This window comes from Chinchilla lanigera, unplaced genomic scaffold (genome assembly GCF_000276665.1).
Source record: "Chinchilla lanigera isolate Chin_1 unplaced genomic scaffold, ChiLan1.0 scaffold00080, whole genome shotgun sequence".
Lineage (NCBI taxonomy): Eukaryota > Metazoa > Chordata > Mammalia > Rodentia > Chinchillidae > Chinchilla > Chinchilla lanigera.
In genome coordinates, this window is record NW_004955481.1 from 4,944,066 (window position 1) to 4,956,556 (window position 12,491).

The 12,491-nt window shown below is 36.5% G+C and overlaps 1 protein-coding gene and 1 pseudogene across 1 annotated transcript in view; both read right to left on the minus strand.

The window, feature by feature from the left end:
• The window catches only part of Nlk (nemo-like kinase), a 145,294-nt gene that overhangs the window by 115,625 nt on the left and 17,178 nt on the right, over positions 1-12,491 (minus strand). The gene's annotated exons all lie outside the window — the stretch shown is intronic.
• Positions 1-12,491, minus strand: part of LOC102026975 — a 37,021-nt pseudogene that overhangs the window by 23,800 nt on the left and 730 nt on the right.

Below are 12,491 nucleotides of genomic sequence, written 5' to 3' on the forward strand. Positions count from 1 at the left end.
AGCTCAAGGCCAGCCTGAACTGCATAGCAAGACCCTGTCTCAAAAAGACAATAAATAAATAAATAAATAAATAAATAAATAAATAAAAATTTCTGCTTATTAAAAGATACCATTATCAAAATAAAAAGGCAAGTTACAGACTAGGAAAAAAATATTCACAATATATTTATCTGTCACAAGGTAAGTATCCAGGAAAAAAAAAAACCACATTCCTACAGTACAGCAGTAACATTAATAATTTAATGTTTTTAGTTGGGCAGAAAAACTGAACAGACATTTCAAAAAAAGATATGCCAACAGTCGATAAACACAGGAAAATGAGCCAAACATCATTAGTTATCATGGAAATGCAAATTAAAACTAAAATGAGTGGCACATGCCTATAATCGCAGCACTTAGGAGGCTAAGGCAGGAAGATCACTACTAGTTTAAGGCCAGCTTGGGCTACTCAGTGAGTTCAAGGCCAGCATGAACTTCATAGTGAGATCATGTCTCAAAACAAATAAACAAACCTAGAATGAGACACCATTTCACACATACTAAAATGGCTACATTAAAAAAAAAAATGGCTACATTCAAAGACTCAAATGTTGCAAAGTCATGTAGTGAATTTGAACTCTCACCTTTGCTGGCAGTAGTACAAAACCATAAAACCCTTTTGGAAAACTGGCAGTTTTAATGAAGTTAAACATATGGCCACTGCACAACCCAGCAATCTCCTGCCTAGATATTTACCTCAGTGAAAGAAACATATTCACAGGGACTTAACATAAGAATAGTTTAAGCCAGGTGTGGTACTGCACACCTGTAATCCCAGCAATTGGAAGGCTGGGGGCAGGAGGATCCTTGTGAGTTCCAGACCAGCCTGGGCTACAAAGGAGCTCAAGGCCAGCCTGAACTGCACAGTGAGACCCTGTCTCAAAAAGACAGAGAAAAAAAAAAGAATAGTGTAAAACCAGAAATAATGGGATGGCTAAATTGTGCTGTATTTATACACTGAAATATGATTCAGTAAGAAAAAAATACATTGATATATGTAAGCAGCATGGCTAAACTACAAAAACATGAAACGAAAGCAGCCTGGAAGAGTACATATATACCACATATACATACTGTATGATTTTATCTACATAAAATCTAAGGACAAGCAAAATTAATCCAAGATGACAGAAACCAAAATAGTGCTTGCCTAGGGTTTGGATAAGGGACTGCATGGTGGGACTCAATGGGGTGACCTTCCCTGACTGACATCTGCCTGAAACCTGAGGAAAACATTCTGCATCTTGATTGGACTTATACTTACTATGTAAAAAAAAAAAATCATTCATTACTCTATAATCTGCACATTCTGTTACATGTAAATTACAGCTGTAATTTTAAAATTTATTTAAAGAAAACTTGGCAGCTGCCTTAGTAAGACATAAACTTGTGGGAAAAAGTTTTTGAGATAAGAATAAGTACATATTCAGAAAGCTCAATGCAATAGAAGATATAACTTCTAAACTTGTACATATATAACAAGAGCTTCAAAATATATAACCAAAACTTGAGAGATGAGCTGGGTGTGGTGGCGCATGCCTGTAGTCCCAGCACACAGGAGGCCGAGGCAGGAGGATCAATGCAAGTTCAAGGCCAGCCTGGGCTACAATCTGAGCTCAAGGTCAGCCCGAACTGGATAGAGACTCTGTCTCAAAAAGACCAAAAAAAAAAAAAAAAAAACTTTGACAGAAGAGAAATATTGCAAATTTACCATAGTAACAGATATTAATACTGAACAATAGGAAGATCATCATGTATATAAAATAAATTTAATTTTATAATGAATATAATATTTAGATAATACCCTCAGCAAACTTTACTTAGTACACATATACAAAACACTACACTAGACAACCACAGGATAAACACTATTTTAAACACAACAGAATATAAACATGGATCACAAATAAGTCCACAAGATAAATCTCAACAAATTTCAAGAAAATTCTATGAATCATGAAAACTATATATTCTAGTAACAAAATTACATCAAAGGTAGTAATTTAAAAAGAAATTTTAGAAAATTAAAAATATATCCTGATATAATCTATGATAAAAGAGAAAATGATATACACAGAACTGATTGAGTTTTTGTTTTTTTTTTTGTCTTTCTGAGACAGGGTCTTGCTATGCAGTTCATTCAGGTTGGCCTGGAGCTCACTTTGCAGCCCAGGCTGGTCTTGAACTTGCGATGATCCTCCTGCCTCAGCCTCCCAAGTGCTGGGATTATAGGCATGCGCCAGCATGCTTGGCTTTAATATATACATAACTGATCTTTTGAGAAAAGCGCAAAGGCAAATAAATCAATAAAATGAGAGCTTTTAACAAACAGCTCTGGAACAACTATATAGCTGTATTTTTTAAAAAAGCTCTACTTAAATATAACATCTACAGCAAAATTTAACTCAAACATGCAACACAAAGCATTAAACTATACAATTTTTAGAAGAGCTTTTACCTTTTTTCTTCTAAAAAAGACCACTGAAGAAATCTTCATGATCTAGTTCAGGCAAAAAATTTCTAGATATAACACCAAAACACGATCTTCAAAATTAAAATATTTGCATTGCAAAAAAACAAAAGAGATAGAGACAGACAACAACTACAGAGTAGGAGAAGATCTGTACTACGCACATCTGAAAGAGGACTTTTTTATCCAGAGTATTATAAAGAATGCTCAAAACCTGGCATTGGGCTGGGGTTCTAGCTCACTGGCAGAGCACTTGGCTAGATATGTGAGATTATGAGTTCAACACTCATCACTGCCATAAAAAAAAAACCCCACAAAACTCTAATATTAAGGAAACAAACAATTCAGTTAAAAAACAAGCAAAGACTTGAACAGATGCTTTACCAAAGAAAACAGATAATGGCTAATGCACTTGAAAAAATGCGCACTATCTTCAGTCATAAGAGAAACGCAAAACCACAATGAGACTGCTCTACATATCTATTAGAATGGCTGTCACTTGAAAGAAAAACAACAGACATTGCGAAATGCTCAGAATGATACAGAGTAACCAAAATTCTCCTACTTTATTGGTGGGAATGCAAAATTGTCATCACTTTGAGAAAAAAGTGTGGCAGTTTCTTATAACCTTAAAAGTGATGACCCAGTCATTATGCTCCTGGATATTTACCCAAGAGGAAGGAAGTCTATGCCCCCACAAAGATCTGTAAATACTATTTGTTTCAATTTTATTTGTAATTAGCCCAAAATTATAAATAACCCAAATGTCCATCAAGAAGAGAAGGGATTTTAAGTTACAGTATAGGAATACAAAGAAATGAACAAACTTGATATATGCAACATAGGCCATAAGGACTGAAATGTACCCACTGGATTTGGTATCTAACTGCTAGTTAAAAGATCACTGGTCATTTGCTTGTCACAGCAGGTTAAACTGTATCACAAATGTAGTAATGCTTGTTCAAAGACAGAACAAGAGAGAGGTGAAGAAGCAGTATAGACAGTGATTAGAGTTTACTCTTTCAAGGTACTTTGCTGTGCAAGGAAAGAAGTTACACTGGTATTCTAGAAGATGATGACAGTTGAACTTAGGGGTGAGCCTGGGGCAAATTTATAGGCTAAGGAAAAAGTATAAAGAAGCAGAGGTTAAAAACTAATGAGAAGTGGGCATGGTGGTGCATGCCTACAACCCCAACACCCAGGAGGCTGAGGTAAGAGAAGGACTGTTTCTGGTTCAAGACCAGCCAGGGCTACAAAATGAGCTCAACGCCAGCCTGAACTGCAAAGTGAGACCCTGTCTCAAAAAAGACACAAAAAAAGAGAACTAACCTGAGACAAGTTAAGAGTTGCCAGAGAACACTAAAAGCCCAGGAAAAGTTATAAACTATGAACCATGCCGGATAACCTACCATGAAAGTTTTTGAATGTCTAGAGATGAGCCTCACGCAAGTAATAGAGTAAAGGGATATGTATTTATTTATCACTGCCAACCTGTAATACAGTTTGAGTTTACAATAGGAGTAATCCTGACCTAGACTGCTATAGCTACCTTCTCTGAGTTTCTATGTCCGTTCCAAACCATCCTCCAAACCAAACCTTTCTCCTTAGTATACTGCCTAAGATACAGCTTTTAGGAGCAATCTGATCACTTTAGCCATCTGTTTAAGAGCATTCAATAGTATCCTGGATTCATATGAAATCTGAAATCTTTATATAGCAAGCAAGGGGGGAGTAAAAATAATCAAGATGCAATATGTACATGTACTAATTCCCCAAGAGGAATATACTTATGTATCACAAAGTTTACAATTCACTGTATAACTAAGGATACCATTCAAACTGTCCCCTTGGAACTGTACAAAGTGCGGCTCTGGGTATACCTTCTACGTCTTCCCAGAGGAAGCAATGGGTCTATATCTGTGTGTGTATCTTAATGAAAATTAGTAATTTGTTTCATGTCACCTTCCCTGCTTACCACATTATTAAATTTGTTCCCAATATACCTTCAGCACTCAAATTTTAGTACACAAGTCTTCAACAAATGTTTGCTAACCTAACGATGGTGTAAAGATTCATGATTCAGATCTTTACACTTACCCCTACTAAATCTCTTGTTTGTCAATTTCTGTCTCTCCCTTACTACATGCCATCTACTATGTCAGCCATCCTTTCTGGCTTCACTGATCTGCAAATCTGATAAGCCTTCTATGTTACCATAAGTTATCAATAAAATGTTGTAAAGTCTACATTTAGGCTCAGAAAGTGTTTCTGAAATCTTAAATCTGTACATTTGCCCAAGTGTTTAACTGAAATCCACTATATAAACTATTTATATGGCTAAAGAATAGAAGCATTACTTTGGTAGGGTTTTCCATTAAATATGGTTATTACCTAAACTTTTCTCAAGGTTTGCAGTTTTTCAAAAGATAAGTCAACACTCTTTGCCCATTTCATTCCATTTAATTGTTTCTTGGCTTCTAAATGCACTTCTCAGGAGTTCTCATTTTGTCCTAACTTTTTCAGCTAATGCTTGCATTAATTCTAAAGCTCTCAAGAAGAGTAGGGAATAAGATGTTCCATATTACTAACTGAACTTTTATAAGAATGAGGAAATAAGAACTCCCACAAGTCTGACTTTACAAACATCATCTTTAGAGACAGGAATTAAGAACTTTCTATGGCACAGACATATATACAGACAACATAAAAGAATTATTAGACCATAAAACTACCTCCTCTTCAAGAAGGGATTTCAGCGAATATTTTTTAAGAAATGGAAAGTTCAATAAAATGTGTTGTCCTCAAACCTTGAGAAGTAAGATGAGAAAATGAATGGACTGTGCAAAAAACTGTACACATAAAAGTCATTCTTAATTTTAAGTTCTTTTCTCATTTGGATGCCATATTAAACTTTACAACAATTACACTACCAACAGACTGATAGTACTCACATATGCCTGTCTACCTCTGGGTTAATTCTTCTCTTTATGAAACTGACAATGTAATAAGCAAAGGAAGAGTGACTTCTTAAAGATAAAAACAGTTGTCATCTATCTTCATCTAGTTTTTTTTTTTTTTTTTTTGTCTTTTTGAGACAGTGTCTCGCTATGCAGTTCAGGCTGGCCTTGAGCTCACCACACTCCCCCTGCCTCAACCTCCCAAGTGCTGGGATTACAGGTGTGACCACCACGCCCATTTCATCTAGTCATTTTTGATTAAGCTATTTATCCCAGTTTCTATGAATCATACAACACATATAGCTTTAATATGAAGCTGTTTTTCATCATCCAAAGACAACCATAATAGCCGGGCATGGTGGCGTGTGCCTGCAATCCTAGTACTTGGGAGGCTGAGGCAGGAGGATCACTGCAAGTTCAAGACCAGCCTGAACTGCATAGCGAGACCCTGTGTCAAACAAAACAAAACCAAACCTCTAAAACAAAGACAACCATAGTGCATTGTAGTAAATTTAACAGTAGTACAATTAACATTGTAGTAAATTTAATATTACTTGAAACATATAAACTGTTTTGATTTTTTAAAAAAATCTATAATTTCACTTTAAGTCTTTAGTCATCTTCAGCTTCCTAAGTGTTAAAAGAAGCTCAATGATAGTATTTACATTCAGTGAAAGAGAACTACACAAAAAGGAAAATGAGCAAACGGTATTAGATGCAGCATTCTTTTGACCATAAAGGCAGTAAAAAAGAATTAAACTACTAAACTGGGAGTGGCTGTAATCTTAACCTATAATCCTAGCACTCAGGAAGCTGAAGCAGGAGGATCATAAGCTAGAGCAAAGTGGGCAACTTTGTGGGATGTTATCTCAAAATAAAACATGAAAAAAGGACCAACGATAGAGCCCAATGTGAAGGTCCTGGGTTCAATCCTAGGTACAAAAAAAAGCCTCTAAGGTAGATGTGTCTAACCTTTTGACTTGCTTAGGCTTCACTAAGTGTATATAAGTAATATATAAGTACATAATTAATATATAAGTAACTTCCTTTATTTTTGTTTATATTATTCTCTCTCTCTCTCTCTCTCTCTCTCTCTCTCTCTCTCTCTCTCTCTCTCACACACACACACACACACACACACACACACACACACACACGGGGCAAGCAGTCAGGTAGGCTGTGGATTGGACACACCTGCACTAAATGAAGATTATGGACTTGCCATCCTATGAATTCTAAGAAAAATGTCAACAACCTGCCCTATCTATAATTGCTTCACTCCTCTCTTCCCCTTCTGAAGTCTTAATACCCTATTCTTATTTATGTACTTTTTAATAGGCATCATCTCCCAAATATTTCCCTCCTAAATTATATAGCATTGTTTTTTAAAAATGAATTTTATAATAATTAACAATCCCCTGCTATGGTATAGTAAACCTAAAGGTAAGAATCATCAGTTAGGGGCAGGGATATATATCTCAGTAGCACAAGTGCCTGCCTGGCAAGTGCAAGGTTCTGAGTTCTATTTCTGGTACCAAAAAAAAAAAAACAAACAAAAAACAAATGTACCAGACAAAATAACTTCTTTCTTTCTCTACGTAACAAGCACAAAATAAAGCTGCTAAGGAAATAAAGTTGGATTTCTAGTTCTCAGAACAATGGACCACCATTAGGACTCTCACATCACTAGCATTTAGCATATATGCAGATACTACAAAGTCTTGTCTTAGCGCTGAGATCTCACAAATTATGTGGTAACTTACATGGAACTCTCAAACCAATTTAGAAATTGAAGTGATACTGTGTGCTACTTCCATTCCTAGCATTGCTGAATCTTAATTAAGAGAGCAGAACAACCATCTCTGGGATCATTCCAGACCACTTTTTAAATGCCTTTTAAAAATCTGTTTCTAATTATAAGATTATTGACTCCTTTTAAAAATGTCTCTTAGAATTACAGAATGATAAAACCCCAAAACTGGAAAATCTAGTAGTTTATCTACAACTCTCAACAACTTGAATCAGTCAAACAGTCTAAAACCAACTGGTACCACACCAACCTCTCCTGCATACCATGTTCCTAAGAATTATTTTCTCTGAGGATGGAGCTTTGAGTACTAACTAGTGCTCAGTATTGAAATGAAATTGCCCCAAAATCTGATTCAACTTTAATAAAAAAAAATTTTATTTGCAAGTTGGGTACACAAAGCTGTGAAGTCTGCTGCAAATATATTTGATGCTATCATGGACTCCATAAAAAGTTGGCTAGAAAGAAATTTAAAAGGTATGCCTTAAAGAAGCATTTTAAAATTTAACCTAGTTTGGCCTTCCTCCAGTTTGAGGAGCTAGAATAACTGGCACAATCGTGCTCTTAAGTACATGCAGTATACAGATTCTAGTACAGACCCTTATATTCAGCTCTTTCCTCAAAGATTCATTAAAATATTGAGAAGGAATAAAACAAACTCATTTCAATGATCACATCTATTAGAAAAATAGACTCAAAATTTATTAAGTTCTGCATCCTATACACCACTCTGTAAGGCATTCAAAGTACTTTAAAGTCCATTTATCCTTTACAACTTGTATAACACCCCCAAAGGAAAGAGAAATTAACAATACAGTTTAGGAAGTTTGGGAGAAATGATACAACTATTCTAAAGCTGGATGATGCTGATGGTTGTATAACTTGTAAAAGCTCACTGAACTAAACACTTTAAATAGGAGAATTGTATAGTGTGTACATTACACCTCAAGGAGACTTTTTAGAAATGAAGCATTGAAAAAGTAAGAAGACAAGTCACGTAATGGGAGAACATATTTTCAAGACATATAGCTCAAAAGGAACTGGACTCTAGATTACATAAAGAACTCTTCTGCACACGGGAGGCTGAGGCAGGAGGATTGGTCTGTGTTTGAGGCCAGTCTGGGCTACAAAGTAAGCTCAAGGCCAGCCTGAACTGCACAGCGAGACCCTGTCTCAAAAAGACCAAAAAAAAAAAAAAAAACCCAAAACAAAACACAACAAAAAAACACAACTCTTCCAGTCAAATAACAACAGAAAAACCTACCTGGTAGGTGGTGACACAGGCTTCTAACCCTAGGACTTTGGGAAGCTGAGGCAGAAAGATCACAAGTCTAAGCCTAGCTTGGGAAAGTTAGTGACATGAGAGACCCTGTCTAAAACCAGACAACCTCCAAAGGCGCTCCCCAACGAAGATAAACAAATGGCTAATAAGTGAATAGAAGTATGTCCAACATCATATATCAAGGAAATGCAAATTAAAATCACAATGAAGTATCACTTCACACACACACGCTGGAATGGTTATAATAAAAAGGACAGATAATAACAAGGGCACTGGGCATGGTGGCACAGGCCTATAATCCCAGCACTCAGGACGCTGAGGCAGGAGGATTGCTGTGAGTTGGAGGTCTGCCTGGGCTACAAAGTGAATTCAAGGCCAGCCTGAACTGCATAGTGAAACCCTGTTTCAAAAAGGCAACAAAACAAAACAAAAACAAAAACAAGGTTGACAAGAGTGTGGAGAAATTAGAACACTCATACACTACTAGTCATAATACAAAAAGGTGCTGCTGCTTCCTGGCACCTCCTGAAAAAGTTAAACAAAGGTATCAAATGATCTAGCAATTCTACACCTGGGTATATACCCAAGAGAAAACAGATGGTCATACAAAACTTGTACACCATGTAGCTGGGCATGGTGGCGCACGCCTGTAATCTCAGCACTCAGGAGGCTGAGGCAGGAGGATCACTCTGAGTATGAGACCAGCCTGGGCTACAAAGTGAGCTCAAGGCCAGCCTGAACTGCACAGCGACACCCTGTCTCAAAAAGATTAAAACAAACAAACAAACAAACTTGTACACCAATGTCCACAAAGGGTACTATTCATAATAGCAAAACACAGAAACAATCCAAACACCCAACAATTGTGGATAAATAAAATGGTATATCCATACAATGGACTATTATTGAGCCATAAAAGGGATGAAGTATTAATACATATTACAAAATGGATGATACTGGAAAACATTTTGCTAAGTGAAAGAAGTCAATCACAAAAGACCACCAGGCATGGTGGTGCATGCCTGTAATCCCAGCATTTGGGAGGCTGAGGCAGGAAGACTGTTGCAAGTTCGAGACCAGCCTGGGCTACCAAGTGAGCTCAAGGCCAGCCTGAACTGCATAGTGAGACTCTGTCTCAAAAAGAGAGAAAAAAAAAGAAAAGAAAATTAGCTCTTGTGGACACTTCATGTAAATGAAACCACATGTGGTCTTTTATTGTTTTTTTTTTTTTTTCTTCTTTGTCTTTTTGAGACAGGGTCTCACTATGCAGTTCAGACTGACCTTGAGCTCACTTTGTAGCTCAGGCTGGTCTCAAACTTGCAATGATCTTCCTGATCCTCCTAATCCTCTTGCCTCACCTACCACACCCAGCAGTGAGGTAAATCTATAAAGACAGAAAGTCAAATCGTGGTTGCCCTGGGTTGAGGCAGTTGCAGAGAATGAGCAGGTGATTTGCTAATGGATAGGACTTTTTTTTTCTGGGGTTGATGAAAATATTCTAAGGTCAAAATGAAAATTACTCTGGGAAAACACTAAAAATCATTAAATTGTATACTCTAAATGGGCACACTGCTGATATGTGAACTGTATCTTTAAAATGCAATTAGACAGGGCTGCGGATTTAGCTCAGTGGCACAGCACCTGCCTGGCAAGCGCAAGGTCGCAAGTTCGATTCCTGATACCAGAAACAAACAAACAAACAAAAAATGCAATTAGAAACGTCACAGCAAATACAAAATCTAAGATGCCTGTTTCTCTTTTTTTTTCGGGGGGGGGGGGGGGGAGCGGCATACCAGGAATTGAACTCAGGACCTTGCGCTTGCCAGGCAGGTACCTGTGCCACTGAGCTATATCCCTGGCCCTCAGATGGTAGTTTCTTCAAGGCAAGAGATAAAATGGGCAGAGACTGGGCAGGGAGGAGAATATGGGCAGCTGAAATATGACTGGTTGTGTGCTGCTTTTTAGGCTGGGCAATATATGTCCATGGATATTCATTTTTACTACTTATAATAACCTACATCAGATATTTTTATATATTACATAGTGATTTAAACTTGCACTTCCGTGATATATTCTGATGCTGAACATATTACATGTGTTTGTATGAGCTTAAGTTGAAGCTCTATTCTGCTACCCACGTATTAATTGTATATCCTTAGGCAAGTTAATTAGCTATAGTTACACTGTCTAAAAATAGCAACACTGCCATGTACCTCTTAGGGTTATTCTTTATAATAAGGAAATCTGTAGGGGCCTTTTAGTAGAGGTTATAAAATTTAAAGCAAAACTTCATCATAATTCCATCTCACTAAAATAACTATGATTGATAGGTATCTGCCTAGACTTCCCTGAAACATGTAATACTTGCTCTATCTTAAGGGGACAATCTTTGATATTGATTTTCACTTAAATTATGGGCATCTTTAAAAGATATTCCACTATACACAGACATCTATGTTAGGGAAGGTTATGAATAATATTAAATGGACAAATACATCTTTGTATCTAAACTCAATGATTTCTTCAGTCAAAGGGTGAGTGCATTTATTTTTGAGAAACTATCCTCCCATCCAGGGTTCATGCATCTACACTATAATCAAAATTTTGAGGTTGTGTGCTTCAGTACATCGGCAAAAACTGGGAGAGTTATCTCTTATTTTAAAACGTGAATCTAAGCCGGGCATGGTGGTACACACCTGTAATCCCAACACTCAGGAGACTGAGGCAGGAGGATCGCTGTGAGTTTGAGGCCAGCCTGGGCTACAAAGAGAGCTCAAGGCCAGCCTGAACTATATAGAGAGACCCTGTCTCAAAAAGACAAAAAATAAAATAATAAAATAAAATGTGAATCTAGTAGGTTAAAAGCTGGGCATGGTGGTGCATACCTGTAATCCCAGCACTTTGGGAGGCTGAAGCAGGAGGATTGCAAGTTCAAACCTAGCCTGGGCAACTTAGTGACTTAGAATGTCTCAAAATATTATTTTTTAAATTATTTTTATCTTTTTTTTCTGGTCTCAAAATAAAAGGTAATAAATACTCAGAAGTCATTACTCCTTAAATTTATTTTACTACCATTTTTAATTTTATGGTTATTTAAATCCATTCTACTATATGACAAAAATCCTATGTAGTGATGTGCTGTTGCCATACCCTTTTCCAATTCAGCGTTTAGTGAGTTTACATTGGTATCTTGAAACTGGCTGTTACAGGAGTAATTATACTACAGGGGAGAAAGTATCAGCAAACCCTATAAAATAAAGGCTTTATTTTTCAGAGACCCTGTTGTTAAACATATACCACTATACCAGAATGAGCTACTCTTTATTAATTTTTAAAAGGATCTCTCTCATGTAAGAAACTGCTATTTATTCATAAATTTATAAAGCAGAATAATGAGCTCAGAATTGAACATATTTTTGTTTTCTGTGCTAGCATCATAGATTGCTTTGGTATATTCTGATGTACTAGAGGAGAACAGACAGATTCTCATTATTTACCTCATCTGATTTTCTAACACAAGATCACAGCACTGCAATATTTTTCCTAAAATAATTCAATAGCATTTTATATAGATTATAGAAATCAGTCTTATATAAATAAAGGACTATTTTCCAAATAAAAGACTAAATGGGTGTGGAGGCATATTCCTGTAATCCCAGCACTCAGGAGGCTGAGGCAGGAGGATTGTTGTGAGTTCGAGGCCAGCCTGGGCTACAAAGTGAGCTCAAGACCAGCCTGAACTGCATAGCAAAACCCTGTGTCAAAAAAAAAAAAAAAGAGAAAGACCAAAAAAAAAAAAAGGAAAGACCAAATAAAAGACTAATTTTGGAGACAGACTCGATTACCATACTCTTTTTTTTTCTTTTTTTTAAAATTAGGGCTCTTACTCCTAAACAACAACAACAAAAAAAAAAAAAGTGAGCTCAAGACCAGCCT